Here is a 23420-nt window from a genome sequence, read left to right as displayed (position 1 = left end):
TTACACTGGGCTGGGGATGGTGGCTCACACCTATAATTCCAACATTTAGGGAGGGTAGGGTGGGCAGATTGTTTGAGCCCAGGAGTTTGAGACCAGCCTGGGCAATATGGTGAAACCCCGTCTCTACAAAAATCAGCCAAGTGTAGTGGCATGCGCCTGAAGTTCCAGCTACTCAGGAGGCTGAGGTGGCAGATTCGCTGGAGCCCAGGAGGCAGAGCTTGTAGTGAGCCGAGATCACACCACGGCACTCCAGCCTGAACAACAGAGCAATACTTTGAAAAAACAAAAAACAAAAAAACAAAAAAACACTATTTTATGTAAGGGAATTGAGTATCGTCGGATGCTGGCATCTGCAGGGGGGGTCCCAGAACCAATCCCCCGTGGATACAGAAGGATGACTGTATAGCTCAGACTTTAAGCCAAGCACAGTTGAGGGCACAGGGTAGAAACCCATAAAGGCCTGATGATTGCTGGGCAAGCCAAAAGCTACCTGGGAAAGAGCCAGCAAGGCCCCTGCCAAGGTGAGATCACAAAGCAGGGTGGGAAAATGTATGTCTTCCTGGCTACAAGGCAGAATGTCTAAGGCCCATAGGCCTTTGTTTCTTCCCTCCTCACTTTCTGATCCACTAATAACTCTCAGAGCCTGTAGATGGTCCAGACATGAAAGAGGTGAGAGCTAAGTGGTTCCCCTGGAGTTCTTTTTATTTCATGTGATTCCACTTCCCTTGAGGTCTCACTTTAATTTTTCACCCAACACTCCGAGGTTCCTCTAAATTAGCAGGACTTGTTTGAAAATAACTGAAGAACAGATAAGTACTTGAACTAAATCACTAAATCAGGACATTTCAATCATTTCTTGGAGTAGAACCTGCAGAGTAGATTTGTTAAGACAATGAACATATACCCCTTTTAACCATGTTCTGCCCTTTCAGATGCCCAGGCAGAGTTGGGGAGGGCAAGCTCTGCCCACAACTCTAGGCTAAGGGAGCAGGATCCTCTATACTGGGCAAACTGGTCTGCCAGGACTGAACAGTGTGGCCCTCTGCATGCTTTCTGTTATTCCATGGAACATTCCAGCAAGTTCCAGAGCAGGCAGAGCATTGCACATAACAGAGCTCAGTCAGACCAATGGACTGTCCTTAGCAAGGAGCAAATGGCCATGAAATGCCCTGTTCCTGAGCGCATACCTGTGATTGCAGTGCCTTTTTGAAGCCGATCACATCAGGAATGCTTTATTTGTTCCCTACAGTTGCTATAACAAATTACTAACAACTTGGTGGCTTAAAAAAACACATATTTATTCTCTTACATTTCTGGAAGTCAGAAGTCCAAAATCAGTTTCACTGGCTCCAAACCAAGGTGTATGCTTGGCTGCCCACCCTCAGGAGGCTCTAGAGGATAATCATTTTCCTGGTTTTTTTAGCATCTACAGCTGCATTCTTGGCATTCCTTGGCTCATGGGCCCTTCCTCCATCTTCAAAGCCAGCAGCAGCGCATCATGCTTCAGTGGTCACATGGCCCTTCTCCTCTGTGTGCAATGTCCCTCTGTCTCTCTCTCTCTCTCTTTTTTTGGGGCGTTGGGGGTGGAGGGACAGAGTTTCCCTCTGTTGCCCAGGCTGGAGTGCAGTGGCACGATCTCGGCTCACTGCAACCTCCGCCTCCCAAGTTCAAGCAACTCTCCTTCCTCAGCCTCCTGAGTAGCTGGGATTACAGGCGCGCACCACCATGCCTGGTTAATTTTTGTATTTTTAATAGAGACGGGGTTTCACCATGTTGGCCAAGCTGGTCTGGAACTCCTGACCTTGTGATCCACCCACCTCTGCCTCCCAAAGTGCTGGGATTACAGGCATGAGCCACCGAGCCTGGCCCCCTCTGTCTCTTATGAGGACACTTGTGATTTTATTTAGGGCCCATCCAGATAATCCAAGATAATCTCCCCATGTCAAGATCCATAACTAAATCCCATCTGCAAAGTCTTTTTTGCCATATAAGATCGCATTCACAGGCTCTGAGAATCAGGATGTGGCCATCTTTGCAGACCATTATTCAACTTCCCACAGGAGTAGAGGTGAAACTGTCTGCCTGTGGGTTTGGAATCTACATTGACCAACCCAAACCTTCTGCCCCAAATGGCAATGAAAGAGGCTTCAGGATCCCTCAAGAGACTCTTTTATTGCTGGTCTGAATTACAATGACACCAGTTCCCATTGTGCCCAGGTAAACAGGGAGCACCGCTCCTGAGATCAACAGCAGCCACCAACCACTGGTCTTGTGGACACCTAGACCTCAGGTCAGCAGCATATTCCCTGATTACTGCTTCTTGTTAATATGTCACCTGCTTTTGTTTGCTGATGTATCATGGCACTTTCCAGCCTTCATATGTATGGTAGAGCCCGTTTCAGACACAGCAGAGTGAACCACATCCACTACCCCAAGGAATGCCCTGTCTCAATGCCTACATTTCTTCCAAGGGCATAGTGGCATGCCAGCCTGCCAACTGGTCCTCCTGACAACCCTCCTGATCCCTCACTGCCCCAGAATGAACTTCCCAATGCCCATGTCTCCCTACATCACACCCTGATGAGCCCTTCAGTGGCTCCCCATGGTTGACAGCAGGATCAAGTTCTATGGTCCCCACTTGGTTTCAGGGCATTCCATGATCAGGCCCTGTGGATGGGTCAGCCCCATCTTCAACAATACCTCCTTTCTCTACCTACAGCTTTTACTCCCTCCTCGCTGGACTACTTTTGCCTCCTGAAACAAACCATGCAACTGCTACCTTGGTGCGCTTGTTTGTTTGTTTGTTTGTGTTTGTTTGTTTGTTTTAAATAGACAATGGGCTCTTGCCATGTTGCCTAGGCTGGTCTCAAACTCCTGGGCTTAGGCGATCCTCCTGCCTTTGCCTCTCAAAGTGCTGGGATTACAAGCATGAGCCACTGTGCCCAGTCTTTTGTGCCTTTGCTGATGACAGTCTCTCAGCCTGGAATGCCTGCATTCTCTTCTGAAATCCTCCAAATGCACTCAGCTTTCAAGGCTTCACTTATTCAAGAGCAGTGAGGAGACAGTTTGTGCCTGCTGGGCATCAGGCTCGCTAAAGCACATACAGCATCTCCTTCAGTCATCACAACAGCCCTACAAAGTAGGAAAGGCTAGTCCTGTTTTCCTCCAGATATGAAAACTAAAGCACTGAGATGGAAGGAGATTTGTTCACAGTCACCTAGTGAATAAGTGATGAAGTCTGTGGTCAGCTCAATAATGATCCCCAAAGATGTCCAGGTCCTAAGCCCCAGAACTTGTGAGTGTTACCTTATATGCCAAAAGTAACTGTCAGATGTGATTGAGTTAAGGGTCTTGAGATGGGGAGAGTATCTTGGATTATCCAGTTCGACTCTAAATGCAATCACATGTGTCCCTTATAGGTGTGGGGCATAGAGAGATTAGACACAAAAGAGAAGATGTGAGAATAGAAGCAAGAGCTTGGAGTGCAGCAAGGAAGGGGCCATGAGCCAAGGAATGCAGCCAGCCTCTAGAAGTTGGAAAAGGCACAGAAACTGATTCTCTCCTGGAGTCTCTAGGAGGCCTGCAGCCCTGCCCATGCATTGATTTTAGCCCAGTGAGACCAATTTTGGACTTCTGACTTTCAGAACTGGAAGAGAATAAAAATGCGTGTTTTTTTTTTTTTTTTTTTTTTTTTTTTTTTTTTTTTTTTGAGACGGAGTCTGGCTCTGTCGCCCGGGCTAGAGTGCAGTGGCCGGATCTCAGCTCACTGCAAGCTCCGCCCCCCGGGTTTACGCCATTCTCCTGCCTCAGCCTCCCGAGTAGCTAGGACTACAGGCGCCCGCCGCCTCGCCCGGCTAGTTTTTTGTATTTTTTAGTAGAGACGGGGTTTCACTGTGTTCGCCAGGATGGTCTCGATCTCCTGACCTAGTGATCCGCCTGTCTCGGCCTCCCAAAGTGCTGGGATTACAGGCTTGAGCCACCGCGCCCGGCCAAATGCGTGTTATCTTAAGCCACTACGTTTGTAGCAGTTTGTTACAATGGCCAAAGGAAACTAGTACCAAGAAAGAATGTGAGTTTAAATATCTCTGACACCAGAACTCATGTTCATTCTTCTCTCTGTGCAGCTTCCCAAGGGCCACTTCCTCTAGGACAATTTCCCTCACCACCCCCTCCAAAAGCAATTCTTTCCTTCTCTGTCCTTGCACTTCTGTGTATCTGTTATTCGCTTTGAAGGCCTGCCTGACCCATGCCATTCCCTCAGGATTGGGACTGGGTGGTGCATGCATCTATGACCCCAGCAACTGCACAGAGGTTTCAAATGCATGCATGAAGGAATTCATGTATGTATGGCTACATACAGCCCAAGGGGTTTGTGGGGGTTGTTTGGGCCCTATGCCCTGACACCAAGGTTATTTAAGAGGTGTCCATTCCTAACACACAGGGAAACCTCATATCCGGATGCAATATATATATTTATTTTTGAGACAAGGTGTTGCTTTGTTGCCAAGGCTGGAGTGCAGTGGTGCCATCATTACTCACTGCAGCTTCTACCTCCCAGGCTTAAGCAATCCTCCACCTTCAGTCTCCTGAGTAGCTGGGACTACAGGTGTGTGCCATCATGCCCAGCTAATTTTTTGTAGAGGTAGGGTCTCGCTATGTTGCCCAGGCTGGTGTTGAACTCCCGAGCTCAAGTGATCCTCTTGCTTGGGCCTCTCAAAGTTCTGGGATTACAGGCATAAGCCCAGCCTGGATGCAATATATATATATATATATATATATATATGTGTGTGTGTGTGTGTGTGTGTGTGTGTGTGTGTATATGTGTGTGTATGTGTATATATATGTATATATATGTGAGTGTGTGTGTGTGTGTGTATATATATATATATATATTTTTTTTTTTTTTTTTTTGAGACAGGTTCTCACTCTGTCACCCAGGCTGGAGTGCTGTGGCACCACCACACCTAGCTAATTTTTGTATTTTTTTTTTTGTTGTAGAGATGAGGTCTCACTATGTCGCCCAGGCTGGCCTTGAACTCCTGAGCTTAAGCAATCTGCCCCTCAGCCTCTCAAAGTGCTGTGATTATAGGCGTGAGACATTGTGCCCAGTCAATCATTTTAAAATTGAGATAAAACTCATCTAATACAAAATGTAACATTTTAATCCATTCTACAACATGAATGAACTTTGTTTTTTGTTTTTGTTTTTATTTTATTTTGTTTTTAAGACAGGGTCTTGGGGTCAGCTGTGGTGGCTCACGCCTGTAATCCCGGCACTTTGAGAGGCCGAGGTGGGCAGATCACGAGGTCAAGAGATCGAGAGCATTCTGGCCAACACGGTGAAACCCTGTCTCTACTAAAAATATAAAAATTAGCTGGGCGTGATGGTGTGCACATGTAGTCCCAGCTACTCGGGAGGCTGAGGCAGGAGAATCGCTTGAACCCAGGAAGTGGAGGTTGCAGTGAGCCGAGATCACGCCACTGCACTCCAGCCTGGTGACAGAGCGAGAGTCCCTCTCAAAAAAAAAAAAAAAAAAAAGACAGGGTCTTGCTCTGTCACCCATGCTGGAGTACAGTGGTGCCATCTCTGCTCACTGTAGCCTTGATGTCCCAGGTTCAAACAATCCTCCCATCTCAACCTCCCAAGTAGGTAGGACCATAGGTGCGTGCCATCATTCCCAGGTAATTTTTTGTCTATTCGTTTGTTTTTGTAGAGATGAGGTTTCGCCATATTGCCCAGTCTGGTATCAAACTCCTGAGCTCAAGCGATCCACTCCCCTCAACCTCCTGAAGTTCTGGGATTACAGGCATGAGCCACCACACTTGGCCTACAAATGAACTTTGAAAACATTATGCTAAGCGAAATAAACCAGACACAATAGGACAAATATTGTTTGATTCCACTTATATGAAGTACCTAGAATAGTCAAAATCATTCAGAGAGCAAATAGATTAGAAATCTCCAGTGGGGTCTGGGGGCAGTGATTCACGCCTGTAATCCCAGCACTTTGGGAGGCCAAGGCGGGCAGCTCGCCTGAGGTCAGGAGTTCGAGACCAACCTGACCAACATGACAAAACCCCATCTCTACTAAAAATACAAAAATTAACTGGGTGTGATGGCGCACACCCGTAATACCAGCTACTCAGGAGGCTGAGGCAGGAGAATCACTTGATCCCTGGAGGTAGAGGTTGCAGTGAGCTGAGATAGCACTGCTACACTCCAACCTGGGTGACAGAGTGAGATGCCATCTCAAAAAAAAAAAAAAAATTCTCCAGGGGCTGGGGGAAGGGAGTAATAGTGAGTATTTAATGGGTAGGGAGTTGCAGTATAGGATGATGAAAAAATTCTAGAGATGGATGGTGGTGACGGTTGCACAATATTATTAATGTATTTAATGTCAATGAATAGTATATTAAAAATGGTCAAAATAATAACTTTTATGATATATATAGTGACAATAATATATTTAAAAAAGACATTTACCACTTAACCATTTTAAAATGTACTACCCATGGTTTTTAGTACATTAACGGAGTTGGGCAATCACCATTATAAAATCAATTGTAGAATATTTTCTTCACCCTACAAGAAACCCTGCACCCATTAAGGAGTCATTCTTCATCCCTCTCCCCCAGCCCCAGCAACCATTCATCTGCTTTCTGTCTCTGTGGATTTGCCCATTCTGCACATTTCATATAAATAGAATCATACAACATGTGTCTGATTATGTGTCATACCTTCTGTGTCTGGCATTTTCAATTTAGCCTAATGTTTTCAAGGTTCATCCATGTTATAGCATAGATCAGTATTTCATTTCTTTTAATGGCTGAATAATATTCCATTGTATGACTGGACCACATTTTGTTTATCCATCCATTGCTTGATGGACATTTGGGTTGCTCCCACTTTGGCTATTATGAATGATGCTGCTATGATCATTTGTGTACAAGTATTCCCGTGAGCACGAGTTTTTATTTCTCTTGGGTATATATCTAGAAATGGAATTTGCTAGCTCACATGGTAACTATGTTTATCAAGACACAACTTGCAGTAGAATCCAGCGCATCAACTCTGAGTCTCTGAGCTGTTGGAGGACATAGCCTAGAAAACAGAAGGGCAAAAGCAATTGAAAGAATCTCCTTTTTAGTTCATACTTCCATTTTTCTCCCACCCGAAAGTGGGTCTGTTATTGAGTCACAAAATTGATAAGTTTGAGTTTGAGCACCGCTCCTGAGTTGTGAAATCACCCCAAGAGTAGGATTTCAGTTGGCAGATGGGTGGTCAACTGGTACATCTGGAGTTGACTTTGTCTATTATCTTTCTAATCATCCCTTTAGTCTAGAAAGCCTTTGCCTTTAGAACTGTTGGGCCAAAATCTAAAATCAGCTTGTGAAAGTGCTGTCTCTCAGCCTCCTGGTATGTGAGAATTTGTCCATACTTGATACACAAATAACTATTTTGCTATTGACTGTTCCTCAGCCTGATCTATTCAAGTAAATCTCTTTGAAGACATGCCACCTACAGATCACGGTATTTCAACAACATTTGAACTCTTTCCAAGTATAATCTGTAACAATTTCTTCATTTTCACAATATTTGCCCTTTGAAACAGGCCCCAAGCTTGTGCGTTTAAAGCGGGGAGTGGGATTTAGAGAATGTCAAGCAAGCGAAATGGTTTAGGTTGGTTCGTTCTGTTCTGTGCCCATGAATAGCGCTTGATTCATGGACCACAAGTGGAATGTTGAACAGGATAGGCTCATCATGGGGTACAGCAGAATTAGACTCAGCATACTCTCCAGACTTTCTCTCTCTGACCAGATGGGCAAGCCAAACCTCAAATAAGCACAAATCCTCTGATAACAGTTTATACTTCCAAACAGCCCACAGGAAATGGGACCCTTGATAAGAGAAGCAGCTTCACTTGTAAATTACAAGCATTCACTTACTAACATTTAAACTGACAATTATCACAGCTTCAAATGCTGGGCTCCATTGGAAAGCAAGTCAAGTTGTTCATCTGTTGGGTTGGTGGCTGATCCCTTCTGTGGTTTGCTTACAAGTGAAAACCCTGCTGCTTGTTGGAACCCATTCTGCTTGATTTGGACTTGGCAGAAGTACCTGGTACAAAGGAAAAGACCTTTTAGCAGGGAGAACAGGGTGGCAGGTGTGGCCCCCAGGGGGCCACTGAAAAGCCACAGCGGAGTAAGCCACACTGCCTGCAACTCTGTGATGGCACTGAGTCCATGTGAAGGCAGGAGGCCTGGTTTATGTTGCCACTGCCTTCCTGTGTGACCTCGGACAAGTTGTTCCCCATTTCTGGGCCTCAGTCCCTTCCTCTGTAAACACGGGGGCTGAAGCAGATGACACTGAGGGAGGCCCCTGCTCTATTGTGCTGTGCTTAGAAAGCCTCTCGTGTAGCTCTCAATGCAGATCTGATGAAGAACCTGCAAGGACATGGATTACATTTCATTTTCTTTTTCTTTTTCTTTTTCTTTTCTTTTCTTTTTTTTTTTTTTTTTTTTTTTGAGACAGAGTCTTGCTCTGTTGCCCAAGCTTGAGTACAGTGGCACTATCTCGGCTCACTGCAACCTCCACCTCCTGGGTTCAAGTGATTCTCTTGCCTCAGTCTCGCGAGTAGCTGGGATTACAGGCGCCCGCCACCACGCCCTGCTAATTTTGTTTTGTATTTTTAGTAGGGACGGGGTTTGCCCATGTTGGTCAGGCTGGTCTCGAACTCCTGACCTCGTGATCCACCCACCTCAGCCTCCCAAAGTGCTGGGATTACAGGCGTGAGTCACCGCGGCCAACAGCATTTCATTTTCAAGAGATGAAGGGGTGTGTTGAGAAATGCACTTTAGAATTGTGTTGTCTGGAAAGGATAGGCTAGGCCTCAATTCAGCAGCTAGACCCTGGCCTTGATCTATATAGAATCTTAGAAATTGTTTCAGTATGTATGCTTTCCCCATTCATCCTGTTTCTAAAGACATGATGACTCCTTTTCTTGACAACTAAAGCTCCTGGCATAAGCTGTCTCAGTCTCACTCTCTGAGCTCTGGATCACAGGGTGAGTGTGGAAAGGTGGGCAGAAAAATCTGTGTATGGTTCCGTTCAGCCATAGGTGGGACGTGGCAGACCCTCAAAGGTATGTCTCAAATTTGGGCTAAACAAAGGACCTGCCAAACCCTCTTTTTGCTATTCCTTAGCAGTTTTGGAACCCAGACTTTCCATATTATGTTGGCTCAAACCTCATATGGGAGGTGAGTCATGGGGCCTCTAGGTTGAAAAGGACCTCAAAGGGAGACTAGGCTGGATATCTTGAAGAATGGGAACTCCCTTCCTACAGAGGCAGCTCCTCCATCTTGAGGTTGTTCTGCCCCTTAGGAAGTTCCTGAATCCAGCCAGGAAGGCGTGGTGGCTCATGCCTGTAATCCCAGCACTTTGGAAGGCCAAGGCGGGGAGGATCACTTGAGGCCAGCAGTTAGAGACCAGCCTGGGCAACATAGTAAAACTCATCTCTACAAAAACAAAAATTAAAAAAATTAGCTGGGTGGGGTGGCATGTATCTATCATTCTAGTTACTTGGGGGGCTAAGGCAGGAGGATTGCTTGAATCCAAAAGTTTGTGTCTACAGTGAGCTATGATCATACCACTACACTCCAGCCTGGGTGACAGGGTGAGACTCTGTCTCTCTTAAAACAAGAAAGTTCCAGAGTCCATCACCCCATAGCTTTCCCCCTTTATCCTTATTTTCATAAGTTGAGGCCACAAAATACAGATCAAATACCCCAGGAGCTCCCTCCAGGAGTCTCCCTCATCACCCCTTTCCTTTTTACCCCTTAAAGTCATCTTTTTCTCCAGTCCAAACACTCACCAAGATTATTCATTGTATGAAGATTCCAACTTCCATAGGTCAGGTGCAGTGGCTCACACCTGTAATCCTAGCACTTTGGGAGGCCGAGGCAGGCAGATCACTAGAGGTCAGGAGTTCAAGACCAGCCTGGCCAACATGGTGAAACCACATCTCTACTAAAAACACAAAAATTAACTGGGCGTGGTGGTGCACGCCTGTAGTCCCAGCTATTCAGGAGGCTGAGGCAGTAGAATCGCTTGAACCTGGGAGGCGGAGGTTGCAGTGAGCCGAGATCACACCACCGCACTCCAGCCTGGGTGACAGAGTGAGACTCTATCTCAAAAAAAAAAAAAAAAAAAGAAAGAAAAGAAAATAACATTCTAACTTCCCTTTAACATCTTGATCACTGGTTCCTGAAGCAAATCCAGCCTGTCAATGTCTCTCAGAGAGGCTACTGGTACCCAGAACAGGACATGCATCCAGACGCTGTGAGCTGACCAGAAAATAGTAGGATTATCACCTCTGTCTGTCAAGAACAGAATAAGCTCCTCAGAGGGTATAGGGATAAAAGATGTCCAGAACTTTCTGTTGTGATTCAGGAAGCATCTCTTACTATCTTAGCCTGTTTTCTGTTGTTTATAACAGAATACCCCAAACTGGGTAATTTATAAAGAAAAGGAATTTATTTCTTACAGTTGTGGAGGCTGAAATGTCCAAGGTTGAGGGGCTGCATCTGGTGAGGGCATTCTTGCTGGTGGGAATTCTGCAGAGTACTGAGGTAACAAAGGACATCACATGTCAAGGGGGCTGAGCATTCTTACTCAGGTCTCTCTTCCTTTTCTTATAAAGCCACCAGTTCCACTCCTGTGATAACCCATTAATCCATTAAACCATGAATGGATTAGTCCACTCATGAGGGCAGAACCTTCATGACACAATCATCTCTTAAAGGCCACACTTCACAATACTGCCACACTGGGGATTGTATTTCAACATGAGTTTTGGAGAGCAAAAGTCCTGAAACCATAGTAATAAACCAGATGTCTCTTATTGTATCTCCTTCTCTTCCTACCTACTTAGCCAACATAATAACAGCTAAAACAAAACAATACGAAAGGCTATCACTTGTTGAGAGCTTACTATGTGCCAGGCACGTTCTGTGCACTTTCCGTGTGTATCAATGTGTTTCCTTTACACAAAAACCTTAAGATGTAAGTGCTATTATTTTGCCCATTTTGTAGATCAGGACACCGAGGACCAGAGAGGCGAGGTGACTTGCCCAAGTTTAAACAACCTGGCTGGCTCCAGAGTCCATGCTCTCTACATCTATGACTGGATGACACCTTCTAGACACTGAATGAATGACTGTGTGCCTGTAGTCTCTCATTAGCAATAAGCAATACCAGGTCCCAATATTGGCTTCAGGAACCCCCTTCCCTATGCCTTGGGTCCATTAATGCAAGGTCCCGTAATACATAGAGGCAGAGGTCCTGCCCTGGCATCAGGAACGCTAAAGGTCAGGGATTCTCATCCTGGCCCTCTACTGGTCCTCTTGAATGGAGCCCAGAACAATAAGCAGCCCTGTTGGGTTGGCTTGGTCTACCAGCCTTGATTTCAAGGCTAAGGCAGGGTGGAGGATGCAAAAACCCACCCTGCAAAGATCCTCTGGATGAAGGAAGAAGACCCCCTTCCCACTGACCTGGCCATTGTAAAAAGGATCTGGGGAGCTTTGCCTATTTATAGATATGGTAGAGACCTGGCGAATAGCTCCTTAGACACATTCTGCCAGGACTCACCAGGACAACACAGCTGTTGGGAGTTGGGGACTGCTTGAACCCTTTTTCTGAAGCAGAGTGAATGAGGAACCCATCTCCCTTTTCTAACTGTAAGCCCTGGAGCACACATCTGTCTACCTGAGAGGCAGTTAAGAACAGGGGTATGGAAGCCAGGCTTCCTGGGTTCACATCCTGGTGCTGCCACTCACCGGCTGAGTGACCTTGAGCAAGCTACTTAACTATGCCTCAGTTTCCCCAGCTGTAAAATAGATATTAAAATAGCACCTATCTTAGTCAGCTGAGGCTGCTATAATAAGGTATCATAGATTGGGTTGCTTAAACAACAGCAATTTCACACAGTTCTGCAGGCTGGGAAGTCCAAGATCAGGTTGCTGGCAGATTCAGTTTCTGGTGAGAGGTCTCTTTCTGGCTTGCAGACGGCCACCTTCTTGCTGTATCCTCACATATCAGCAAGAGAGAGAGAACGCTAGTGTTTTTTATCGTTATAAGGGCACCAGTCCTATCCTGGGAGCCCCGCCTTCATGAACTAATTACCTCTCAAAGGCCCCACCTCCTAATACCATCACATTGAGGGTTAGGGTTTTTTTGTTTTTGTTTTTTGTTTTTTTTTGTTTTTGAGACGGAGTCTCACTCTGTCACCCAGGCTGGAGTGCAGTGGTGCGATCTTGGCTCACTGCAACCTCTGCCTCCCGGGTTCAAGCGATTCCCCTGTCTCAGCCTCCTGAGTAGCTGGGATTACAGGCACGTGCCACCACACCTGGCTAATTTTTGTATTTTTAGTAGAGAGGGGGTTTCACCATGTTGGTCAGACTGGTCTCAAACTCCCGACCTTGTGCCCCGCCCACCTCGGCCTCCCAAAGTGCTGGGATTATAGGCACGAGCTACCACACCTGGTAGGGGTTAGGGTTTCAACATAGGAATTTGGTGGGGAGACACAAACATTCAGTCCATAACACTATCTTATAGAGTTTTATGAGAATTGAGGAGTTAATGCCTGTAAAATACTTGCTCAGTGTCTGGTACTGAGCTTTATTGAGATACAATTCACATATCATATAATTCACACACATATATATATATATATATATATATATATATATATATATATATTTTTTTTTTTTTTTTTGAGACAGGATATCACTCTGTTGCCCAGGGTACACTGCAGTAGTGCAATCATGGCTCACTGCAGCTTCAAACTCCTGGGCTCAAGCAATCCTCCCACCTCAGTTTCCTGAGTAGCTGGGACTATACGTATGAGCCACTATGCCCGGCAAACTTTTTAATTGATTTTTTGTGCAGATGGGGGTCTCACTATGTTGCCCAGGTTGGTCTTGAACTCCTTAGGCTCAAGAAGTTCTCCTGCCTTGGCCTCCCAAAGTGCTGGGATTATAGGCGTGTGCCACCACACCCAGCCATTCACTCCTTTAAAATATACAATTCAGTGGTTTTTATATATTTACAAGGTTGTACAACCATCACCATCTAATTCAAAAACATTTTCTTCACTCACAAAAGAAATCCTGCTCCTCTTTGCCATCACCTACCAACCCTCCTCCCGCTAGCCCTAGGCAACCACTTACCTACTTTCTGTCTCTATGGATTTGTCTATTCCGAACATTTTGTATAAACAGAATCATATAATATGTGGTCTTTTCTGTCTGGCTTCTTTCACTTAGCATCATGTTTTCAATGTTAATTGATTTTATAGCATGTATCCATACTTTAATTTTTTATGATTGAATAATATCGCATTTTATGAGTAGACCACATTTTGATTATTCATCCATTGATGGACATTTGTGTTATTTCCACTTTGGCTATTAGGAATAAAGTTGCTGTGAACATTCATGTACAAGTCATTGTGTGGATATGTGCTTGCTTTTTTCTTTCTTTCTTTTTGTTTCTTTCCTTTTTTTTTTTTTTTTTTTTTTATAGACAGGGTTTTACTTTGTCACCCCTCACTGTGGCCTCAACCTCCCAGGCTCAGGTGATCCTCCCACCTCAGCCTCCCAAGTAGCTAGGACCACAGGTGCGCACTACCACACTCAGCTAATTTTTCATATTTTTTGTAGAGACAGGATGTTGCCGTGTTACCCAGGCTGGTCTTGACCCTGGCTGCTAGGCCAAGGCAGGTGGATTGCTCCTAGGCTCAAGCAATCCACCTGCCTTGGCCCCTCAAAGTGCTAGGATTAGGCCGGGTATGGTGACCCACACCTGTAATCCCAGCAGTTTGGGAGGCCAAGGTGGGCAGACCACCAAGCTGGTCAGAAGTTCAAGACCAGCCCGGCCAACATGGCAAAAATCCCTCTCTACTAAAAATACAAAAAATTAGCCAGGCATGGTGGTGCACGCCTGTAATCCCAACTACTCAGGAGGCTGAGCCTGGAGAATCGCTTGAACCTGGGAGGCGGAGGTTGCAGTGAGCCGAGATCACGCCACTGCACTCCAGCCTGAGCGACAGAGCACGACTCTGTCTCAAAAACAAAAAAACAAAAACAAAAAAAAGGTGCTAGGATTACAGGCATGAGCCACTGCACCCGGCCTGAACATGTGCTTTCAATTCTCTTGGGTATATACTTAGGTGTGGAATTGCTGAGTCATATGGTAACTCTATAGTTAACTTGTTGAACAACCCCCAAATTGTTTTCCACGGTAGCTGCACCATTTTACACTCCTATCAGCACTGTATGATTTTCCACATCCCCACCAATGCTTATTAGTATCTGCCTTTTTGATTACCACCTCCCTGGTGGCTGTGAAGTGGGATCTCATTGTGAACTAATTGCTTCACTTTAGTGAGTATTTATTGGTTTCATACTGGGTCTAGGTCCAAAAGTGAGAGAGACCTGGGGAGACAAGGCTTTGGAGAGGAGAGAAGTCTTTCAGGATTTGTTGTGAGTGGTCAGAGATAGAGGGAGGGGAGGTGTCCAGGAGGGGAGAATTGCCCAGACTGAGTGTTAGAGGCATCGATGCACCCACTGCATTTTGGAAATGAACAACTTTGTACCATATATACAGTATCAGAGGTGTAGGAGGCATGCCAAAGGCTGAGACTTGGGGTGCCTGGATACCAACACTCAGTAGCTTGGTTTTATTTTGAAGATGAGTTGCCATTTATGAGCTGAGGCGTGAAAAGAAGAAATCTATTTTAGGATGACCACTCTGATTGCCATGTGGAGCCTGGGTTGGTGGGTGCAGCAATGAAGGCAGTGGGACCAGAGAGCAGCTGGACAAGGGTCCAGTAATTCCCATTCGAGATGGAGACAGCAGGAGCCAGGTGGAGGTGGTGGCGGCAATGAAGGGGGGCGGTCCAAAAAGACACAGTAAGCAGACTGAGCAGATCCTCAAGTGGAATACTTTCACTTAGTTCTCTCCCAATCTTTCACTGCAGAAAGATAGTCTTGGAAAAATTGAAAAGTCAGAGTTTCTAAAGGAAAATTCCCACAGGTGATGAGGACAGGGGGTGGGGGACAGGGCACTGCTCATTCCCCCTTACTCTGGGCCCAGGGCCACCCAGCATGCTGGACTCTGATGGAAAGAGTGGAGGTGACAGAGGAAAGAGAGATTCCTGTGCCAGGGGCACCAAATATTCTCCTCTCCACGAAGCCAACTTCGGCAGTGTTCGTTTTCCACCAGTCATATGCATGGCTCCCAGAGAGAAATGCAAGGTACGATGTGTCCCTGACTTCCAGAATCTTCCTCTTGAGATAAAATCAACATCAAGGTATATTTGAAAAATAATAGAAAATAGAAATGCTCACACAAGGGGATCACAGATGATTCCTTGCTACATTTGTCCTCCAAAGGCTTCAAGAAAGAGGTACATCTTGATTCAGGGCTCAGGGGACATTCGCATTTGGGTGCCAGGATGGAAAGGCCTAAGAGATAGTACAACAGGCAATGGAAGTCACATAGCAAAGGCAAGAAGGCAGAAAGGCATGAAGCCCACTCAGAAAACAGTGAGGTCACCTATTAGGCCACATGTACTGAGGTAGGAAGAGCTCGGCATTGAATGCCAGGCCAAGGCATGTGGCCTGATCCTGTAGGCAATGGGGAGATAGGGGATATTATGTCAAAAAAGGAAATGATCAAGGTAATGGACACTCTAAAGGGCGAGGTACCACTCAGCCAGCAGGGGAAATCAGTCTGCCTTCTGATGACAGACACGCAAGTGAGCAATACTGGGGCTCTAACAGAGACCAGCCACAGAGTGCATGAAGGTACAAGATGGCAAATGTCACCCTCAAGGCCTTGTTATATCTGGATGGGGGCCAAAAAGAAGTGTCAGAAAGTGGAGACCTGAGATCAGAAATGGTCTGGATATAGAGGACGATAGAGCTAGAAGAGCCAGGCGTGGTGGCGCACGCCTTAGTCCCAGCTACTCAGGAGGCTTAGACACGAGGATAGCTTGAGCCTAGGAGTTTGAGGCTGCAGTGAGCTATGATCGTGCCACTGCACTCCAGCCTGGGTGAGAGAGCAAGACCCTGTCTCTAAAAATAAATTTAAAAAAATAATAAATAGGCTGGACACGGTAGCTTATGCCTGTAATCCCAGCAACTGGGGATGGAGAGGCAGGAGGTTCACTTGAGCCCAAGTGAGTTTGAGACCAGCCTGAGCAACATAGCTGGGCCTGGTGGCGCGTGCCTCTAGTCCCAGCTACCCTGGAGGCTGAGGTAGGAAAATCAGTTGAGCCCAGGAGGTCAATGCTGCAGTGAGCCATGACCACACCACTGCACTCCAGCCTCGACCACAGTAAGATCCTGTCTCAATAAATGAGTAAATGAATGAGTGAATGAATGAGAAGAAATAAACGGAGATGGATAAGTGTGCAGGAATCTCTTTCTCTTTAGGACTCTGCCAATGCATAAAAAAAAGCGTGAAAGCCAGATTCAAGGGAGACTGTGAAGAGAAGTTTCAGGGAGCCTGTCACCAGTAAGGCTGGCCCCCAAAGTCCTTCCAGTGCATTCCAGAGGCATTCACCAGAGGGAAGGTGAGGCACAAGAGATGTGCTATGGGCCAAGCAAGTGGTGAAAACTAAGAGTTTACCTGACTGCCCTGAATCTGGAGAGAGCAGTCTTCCATTTTCTTTTCTAAAATGCTTTCCTTAGGAGGTAACATCTTTTAAGTTTTTTTGATTGTGGTAAAATATACATGGCATAATATTTATCATTTTAATCATCCATAAGTATACAGTTCAGTGGCATTAATTAAATCCTCAATGTTGTATACTCATAACCACAATCTTTATCCAAATCTTTACCCCAGCCTTATACTCATTAAATAATAATAACTCATCCCCAACCTTTATTATCACCCCCAATCTTATTCTCATTAAATAATAAGTTTTTCCCCCTTCCTCCCATCTCACAGTAACCTTTATTCTACTTTCTGTCTCTAAGAATTTGCCTGTTCTGAGTATCTCGTATAAGTGGAATCATAAAATACTTGTCCTTAAGTGTCTGGCTTATTTCACTAAGCATGTTTTCAGGGTTCATTTATGTTGTAGCATATATCAAAATTTCTTTCCTTTTCATTGCTGAATAATATTTCATTGTGTGTATATACTACTTTTTGTTTATCCATTCACCTGTCAATGGACACTGGAGTTGCTTCCACGTTTTGGCTATTGTAAATAATGCTGCTATGAACACGCCCTGCTTTCAATTATTTTGGATATATACACAGAAGAGGCATTGCTAGTGATTGTTTAATTCTTTGATAAACCACCATATTGTTTTCCATAGCAACTGTACCACTTTACATTCCCGCCAGAAATGCATGAGAGTTCAAACTCCTCCACATTCTTGCCAACACTTGTTATTTTCCATTTCTTTTAAAATTATAGCCCTCCCCAGGCTGAGCATGGTGGCTCACGCCTGTAATCCCAGCACTTTGGAAGACCGAGAGGGTGTGGATCACCTGAGGTCAGGAGTTCGAGACCAGCCTGACCAACACGGTGAAACCCCATTTCTACTTAAAAAAAAAAAAAAATAGCCGTGCGTGGTGGCCGGCTCCTATAATCCCAGATACTTGGAGGCTGAGGCAGGAAAATCTCTTGAACCTGGGAGGCAGACGTTGCAGTGAGCCAAGATCATGGCACTGCACTCCAGCCTGGGTGAGAACAGCAAGACTCTGTCTCAAAATAATAATAATTAAAAAAAAAATCGTAGCCTTTCCAGTAGGGGTGAAGTAGTATCTGATTGTGGTTTTGATTTGCACTTCCCTCACGCTTAGTTACATTGACCATCATGTGCTTGTTGGCCATTTATGTCTTCTTGGGAGAAATGTCTATTTAAGTCCTTTGTCCCTTTTTAAATTTTTTTGTGGAGACAGGGTCTCGCTATGTTGCCCAGGCTGGTCTTGAACTCCTGGCCTCAAGTAGTCCTCCCACCTTGGCCTCCCAAAGTGCTGAGATTACAGGCGTGAGCCACTGTGCCCAGCCTGTCCATTTTTTAATTGGAATTTTTCGTTGTTGAGTTATAGAAGTTCTTCATATTAATCCCTCATCAAATACATGATTTGCAAATATTTTCTCCCATTTTGTAGCTTGTTGCCTTTTCACTCTGTTGATAACATCCTTGATAGCACCCTCTTAAATTAAATTAAATTAAATTTTTATTTTTTAGAGATAAAAAATAAAAACAGGGTCTCACAGCCAGGTGGGGTGGCTCACGCCTGTAATCCCAGCACTTTGGGAGGCCGAGGCGGGTGGATCACCTGAGGTTGGGAGTTCAAGACCAGCCTGACCAACATGGAGAAACCCCGTCTCTACTAAAAATACAAAAAGTAGCCGGGGTGGTGGCACATGCCTGTAATCCCAGCTACTCGGGAGGCTGAGGCAGGAGAATCACTTGAACCCGCGAGGCGGAGGTTGTGGTGAGCCGAGATAGCGCCATTGTACTCCAAGCTGGGAAACAAGAACGAAACTCCGTCTTAAAAAAAAAAAAAAAAGCAGGGTCTCGCTCTGTTGCCCAGGCTGGATTGCAGAGGTGCAATCATGGCTCACTACAGCCTTGAACTCCTGGGCTCAGGCCATCCTCCCATCTCAGCCTCCTGAGTAGCTAGGAGATATGGTTTGGATGTTTGTTCCTTCCAAATCTCATGTTGAAATGTGATGCCCAATGTTGAAGGTGGGTCCCGGTGGGAGGTGATTTGATCATGGGGACAGATCCTCATAGATGACTTAGCACCATCCCCTTGGTGATAAGTGAGTTCTTGCTCAGTTCACACAAAATCTGGTTGTTTAAAAGTCCCCTCACCTCCTTCTCACCCTGTGATATGCCTGCTCCTGCTTTGCCTTATGCCATGACTGTAAGCTTCCTGAGGCCCTCAGAAGAAGCCAAGCAGATATTGGTGCCATGCTTGTACAACCTGCAGAGCCATGAACCAATTAAAGTTCTTGTCTTTATAAATTACCCCACCTCAGGTATTCCTTTATAGTAATACAAGAACAGCATAATACACTGAGACTACAGGTGTGCACTGCAACACTCAACTAATTTTTAAAATTATTTTTAGGGATGGGGTCTCACTATGTTGTCCAGGCTCATCTTGAACTTCTGGCCTCAAGCAATCATCCTGCCTCAGCCTCTTAAGTAGCTGGGATTATAGGCACAAGCCACCACACTTAACAATAGTATCTTTGATGTACAAAAATTTTCAATTTTGATGAAATCCAATTTATCTATTTTTTTTTCTTTTCTTGCTTGTACTTTTTTGGTGTCATATCTATAAGCTTGTTGTTAAATCCAATGTCATAAAGATTTTCCTCAATATTTGATTCTAAGAGTTTTATGGTTTTAGCTCTTAAGTTCAGATCTTTGATCTATTTCAAATTCCATTTTGTACGCAGTGTAAGATAAGGTTCATGTGGGTTTTTTTTTTACATCCTCTTTTTGTTTCTGTCTTATGAGAAGTAAGGGGTTGAAATGATCCAGTACTAGGCATTGGTTCCAAAGTCACTAAAGAACTAGTTAAGGGGGGCACTGGTCTCATGGCATGAGAGCGGGCCTCAGCTTTTTCATCTGTAGACTGGGAATAGTACTGCCCTCTGGAGTGGGTTGAATAATGTCCCCTAAAATTCATGTCCATCAGGAACCTCAGAATGTGACCTTATTAGGAGATAGGATCTTTGCTGATGTACTTAAAAATGTTGAAATGAGATCATACTCGATTTAGCATGGTCCTGGTGACTTTATAAGAAGGCCAAGTGAAGACAGAGGCAGAGGTTGGAGTGATGCAGCAACAAGGGTAGACATGCCAAGGATTGCCTGACAGCAGAAGCTGGAGGAGGCAAGAAAGGATTCTACCCTAGAGGAAGCATGGTCCTGGTGGCACTTTGATTTTGGACTTTCAGCCTCCAAAACTGTGAGAGAATAAATTTCTGTTGTTTTAAGCCTCCACATTTGTGGTAATTTGTTGCAGCAACCATAGGAAACTAATATACCCCCTCATGGAGTATTGAAATTATTATCATTATTATTTTTGAAACAGAGTCTCATTCTGTTGCCCAGGCTGGAGTGCAATGGCGCGATCTAGGCTCACTGCAACCTCTGCCTACCAGGTTCAAGCGATTCTCCTGCCTCAGCCTCCCAAGTAATTGGGATTCCAGGCTCCCACCACCATGCCTGGCTAATTTTTGTATCTTTAGTAGAGACAGGGTTTCACCATGTTGGTCAGGCTGGTCTTGAACTCCTGACCTCAGATGATCCACCCACCTTGGCTTCCCAAAGTACTGGGATTACAGGTGTGAGCCACTGCACCTGGCCGAAGTATTGAAATTATTAAGTATGAAATTTGTCAAGTGTTTATCACAGTGTTGGGCACATTGCCCAGGGCTTCTCAGGTCTCACTCACAGCTGCCTACATCCATGACACAAAGCGGACCCAGCCATCACGTGCCAGTGTGCCCTCCCCAGTCCCACAAGTTCTCTGAGGTCTTGTTGGCTTAAACAGGTGCCTGGCACATCTGTCTCTCTACTAGAGAGAGTGGGGTTGACTGGATGTGAGTTTGAGCCTGGGGTTGGCCGCTGACTTGCCGGGTGACCTGGCTAAAGTCAGTTTCCTTCTCTGAATATTACTGCATCTGTAAGATTGTAGTAATGATACAAATGGTGCCATCCTCCATGGGTTGCCAGGAGGATTTGACAAGGTAATGCAGATGACAGTGCTTGATACTGTGATCATCAGAGAGCTTGGAACCTTAGAGATAGTCTTATCCAACCAACTCAGTTTGCAGAATTAAAAAAAACAAGGCCCATAGAAGAAGAGTGACTTGCCCACAGCCACGAAGTGATCTACTAATACCTCCCCTGCCCCACTGACATCCAAATGAGGGAGGGAAAGTGCCTCAACTGCTGAACACTGGAACCCACAGATCCACCCCCAGTAGTACTTCCCCAAGCTCCAGAGAGGCAGCCCTAGAAGAGAGTGGGTTTCCAGCAGTCAAGTTGAAGAAAGTATTTCAGGCAGTAGAGAGTGATCAACCATACCCACTGTTGCTGAAAGATCTAATAAGAGGACTGAGAGTGGACAAAGGTAGGAGCCAGCAAACTTTTTCTGTAAAGGACTAGATAGTGAATATTCAGCTTTGAGGGCCATACAGTCTGTTGCCTCTCTTCAACTCTGACCTGGTAGCACACAAGCAGTTATAGACAGTATGTAAATGAGTGGGTGTGGCTGTGTGCCAATAACACTCTTATGGAAACTGAAAACTTTTTTGTTTTGTTTTGTTTTGTTTTTTTTGATAAGGGTCTCGCTCTGCTGTCCAGCCTGGAGTGTAGTGGTGTGATCACAGCTCACTGCAGTCTTGACCTCCGGGGCTCAAGTCATTCTCCTGCCTCAGCCTCCCAAGTAGCTGGGACTACAGGTGCATGCCACCATGCCTGGCTAACTTTGTATTTTTTGTAGAGATGAGATCTTGCTATGTTGCCTAGGCTGGTGTGGAATTCCTGGGCTCAAGTGATCCTCCCACCTTGGCCTCTCAACTTAAATACTAAAAAATGTCACATCATTTTCATGTATCACAAAATATTCTTCATTTTTCTTTTTCTCAACCATTCTTTGTTTAGGGGTCACATGAAAACAGGCAGTGGACGGGACTTGGCCCACTGGCCTTAGTTTGCCCAACCATGGTCTCAGCTTTTAGATGGATAGAAATGCCTTATCCTATCCCAGGCCAAGTACATTGAAAACTTGGAGAGTAGGGCCCTGGCAAACATAGTTTTCAAAGCTTCCCTGATACCCAGCAATTCGTGTGTATACCCAAGAGAAATGAAAACACATGTCCAACAATAAGCTTGTATGTACATCCATGTTCATAGCAGCATTATTCACAATAGCCCCAAACTGGAAACAACCCAAATGTCTATCTACTGATGAATGGATAAACAAAATGTGGTATTATTATACAATTGAATAGTATTCAGCCATAAAAGACGTGAAATTCTGATTCATGGTAGAACATGAACGAGCCTCAAAAACATTACGCTCAGCGAAAGAAGCCAGACACAAAAGGCCACATAGTATATGGTTCCATTTATACAAAATGTCCACAATAGGCAAAATCTATAAAGACAGAAAGATTAGTGGTTGCCCGGGGCTGGAGAAGGGTTAATGTGGAGTGACTGCTTAATGCGTCTGGGATTTCCTTTTGGGATGATGGGCATGTTATAGAACTAGATGGAGGTGATAGTTGCACAATATTGCAAATGTAGTAAATGCCACTAAATTGTACACTTTTAAAGGGTTAATTTTATGTTACATGAATTTTACCTCAATTTAAAGGAAAAAAAAAAAACACCTTCCTCAAAGATTCTGTCATGCTACTACGGTTGAGAAACAGGACCAGTGTGAGGAGACAGCAAATTGCAAAGCAAGTTGAACTCACATCTGGATTCAAAGCTCAGTGTTAAGGTGGATTCAGCATAGGATCTGTGAGGGGAGAAGGGATGGGTCCTGAGCCTCTCCTAGGCTGGGAACAGTATGTTCTTTTACGGCATGAGGGATAAACTGGGGCCAGTCAGGTGAAGGAAGGAAGGGAAGTTATTCCAGACAGGTGGAATGGTGGGGTCAGGGAGGTGACGATTGGGGGTCGGGAGGCAGTGCAGAAGGGAAGCTGGAATGAGTTAAGGAGTTATATAGGGAGGCAGGGGCCTGATCAGATCATGTGGGGCTGTGCAGACCATAAATAGAAATTTGGATTTACTGTGAGTGAGATGGAAGGCCTGGGACACGAGACTGGAGGGTTTTAAGCAAGGGAGCAACATGATCTGATTTACTTTTTAAGAAGCTTCCTGTGGTTGCTGGATAAAAAAAATGGGCTGGAGGAGGCTGCTGTGCAGTTATTCAGGGCAGGGATGAGTGTACACATTCAAGACTTTAGGAGACAGAGTTCTCAGGATTTGGTAACGGAGTGGGTGAGATCAGGGCAGGGGGGCAAATCTGCCTCCCAGGTTTGGGGCCCTAGCAACTGGGAGATTGGTGGTGCCATTTACTAAGACAGGGGAACACTTGTGGGAGGAGCAGAGTGGTTTGGGGGCTGGCAATGGGCAGTCCTGTTTTGGACATCGCAATGTGTCTGCAAAAGTTATTTTTGAACAAAATGTTATTGCTGTTAATTGGATGCCGAATTCCACATTTGTGTTCGGAAACATTTTCCAGGAGGTTTCTTGGGCTGCTTCAATTACATGAAAAGACTTAATTCAAAGAGACCAAATGTTGGTTTCTGTGGTTTGAGTCACCTGAGTGCTTACTTAGGGGATACTTCACTAGG

The 23420-nt window shown here is 45.2% G+C and overlaps 1 long non-coding RNA gene across 1 annotated transcript; it reads right to left on the bottom strand.

Moving 5' to 3' along the window:
* Positions 1 to 6953: 6953 nt before the first annotated feature.
* On the bottom strand, positions 6954 to 10626 carry LOC135969224 (uncharacterized). Its single transcript, XR_010584366.1, has 3 exons — positions 10545 to 10626; positions 7948 to 8119; positions 6954 to 7102 (listed from the first exon to the last, which is right to left on the bottom strand). It is a non-coding gene; the product is annotated as an uncharacterized lncRNA (long non-coding RNA).
* Between the last annotated feature and the right edge of the window lie 12794 nt (positions 10627 to 23420).

Source organism: Macaca fascicularis, chromosome X, assembly GCF_037993035.2.
Source record: "Macaca fascicularis isolate 582-1 chromosome X, T2T-MFA8v1.1".
Lineage (NCBI taxonomy): Eukaryota > Metazoa > Chordata > Mammalia > Primates > Cercopithecidae > Macaca > Macaca fascicularis.
This window is presented reverse-complemented; position numbering and strand designations above follow the sequence as displayed.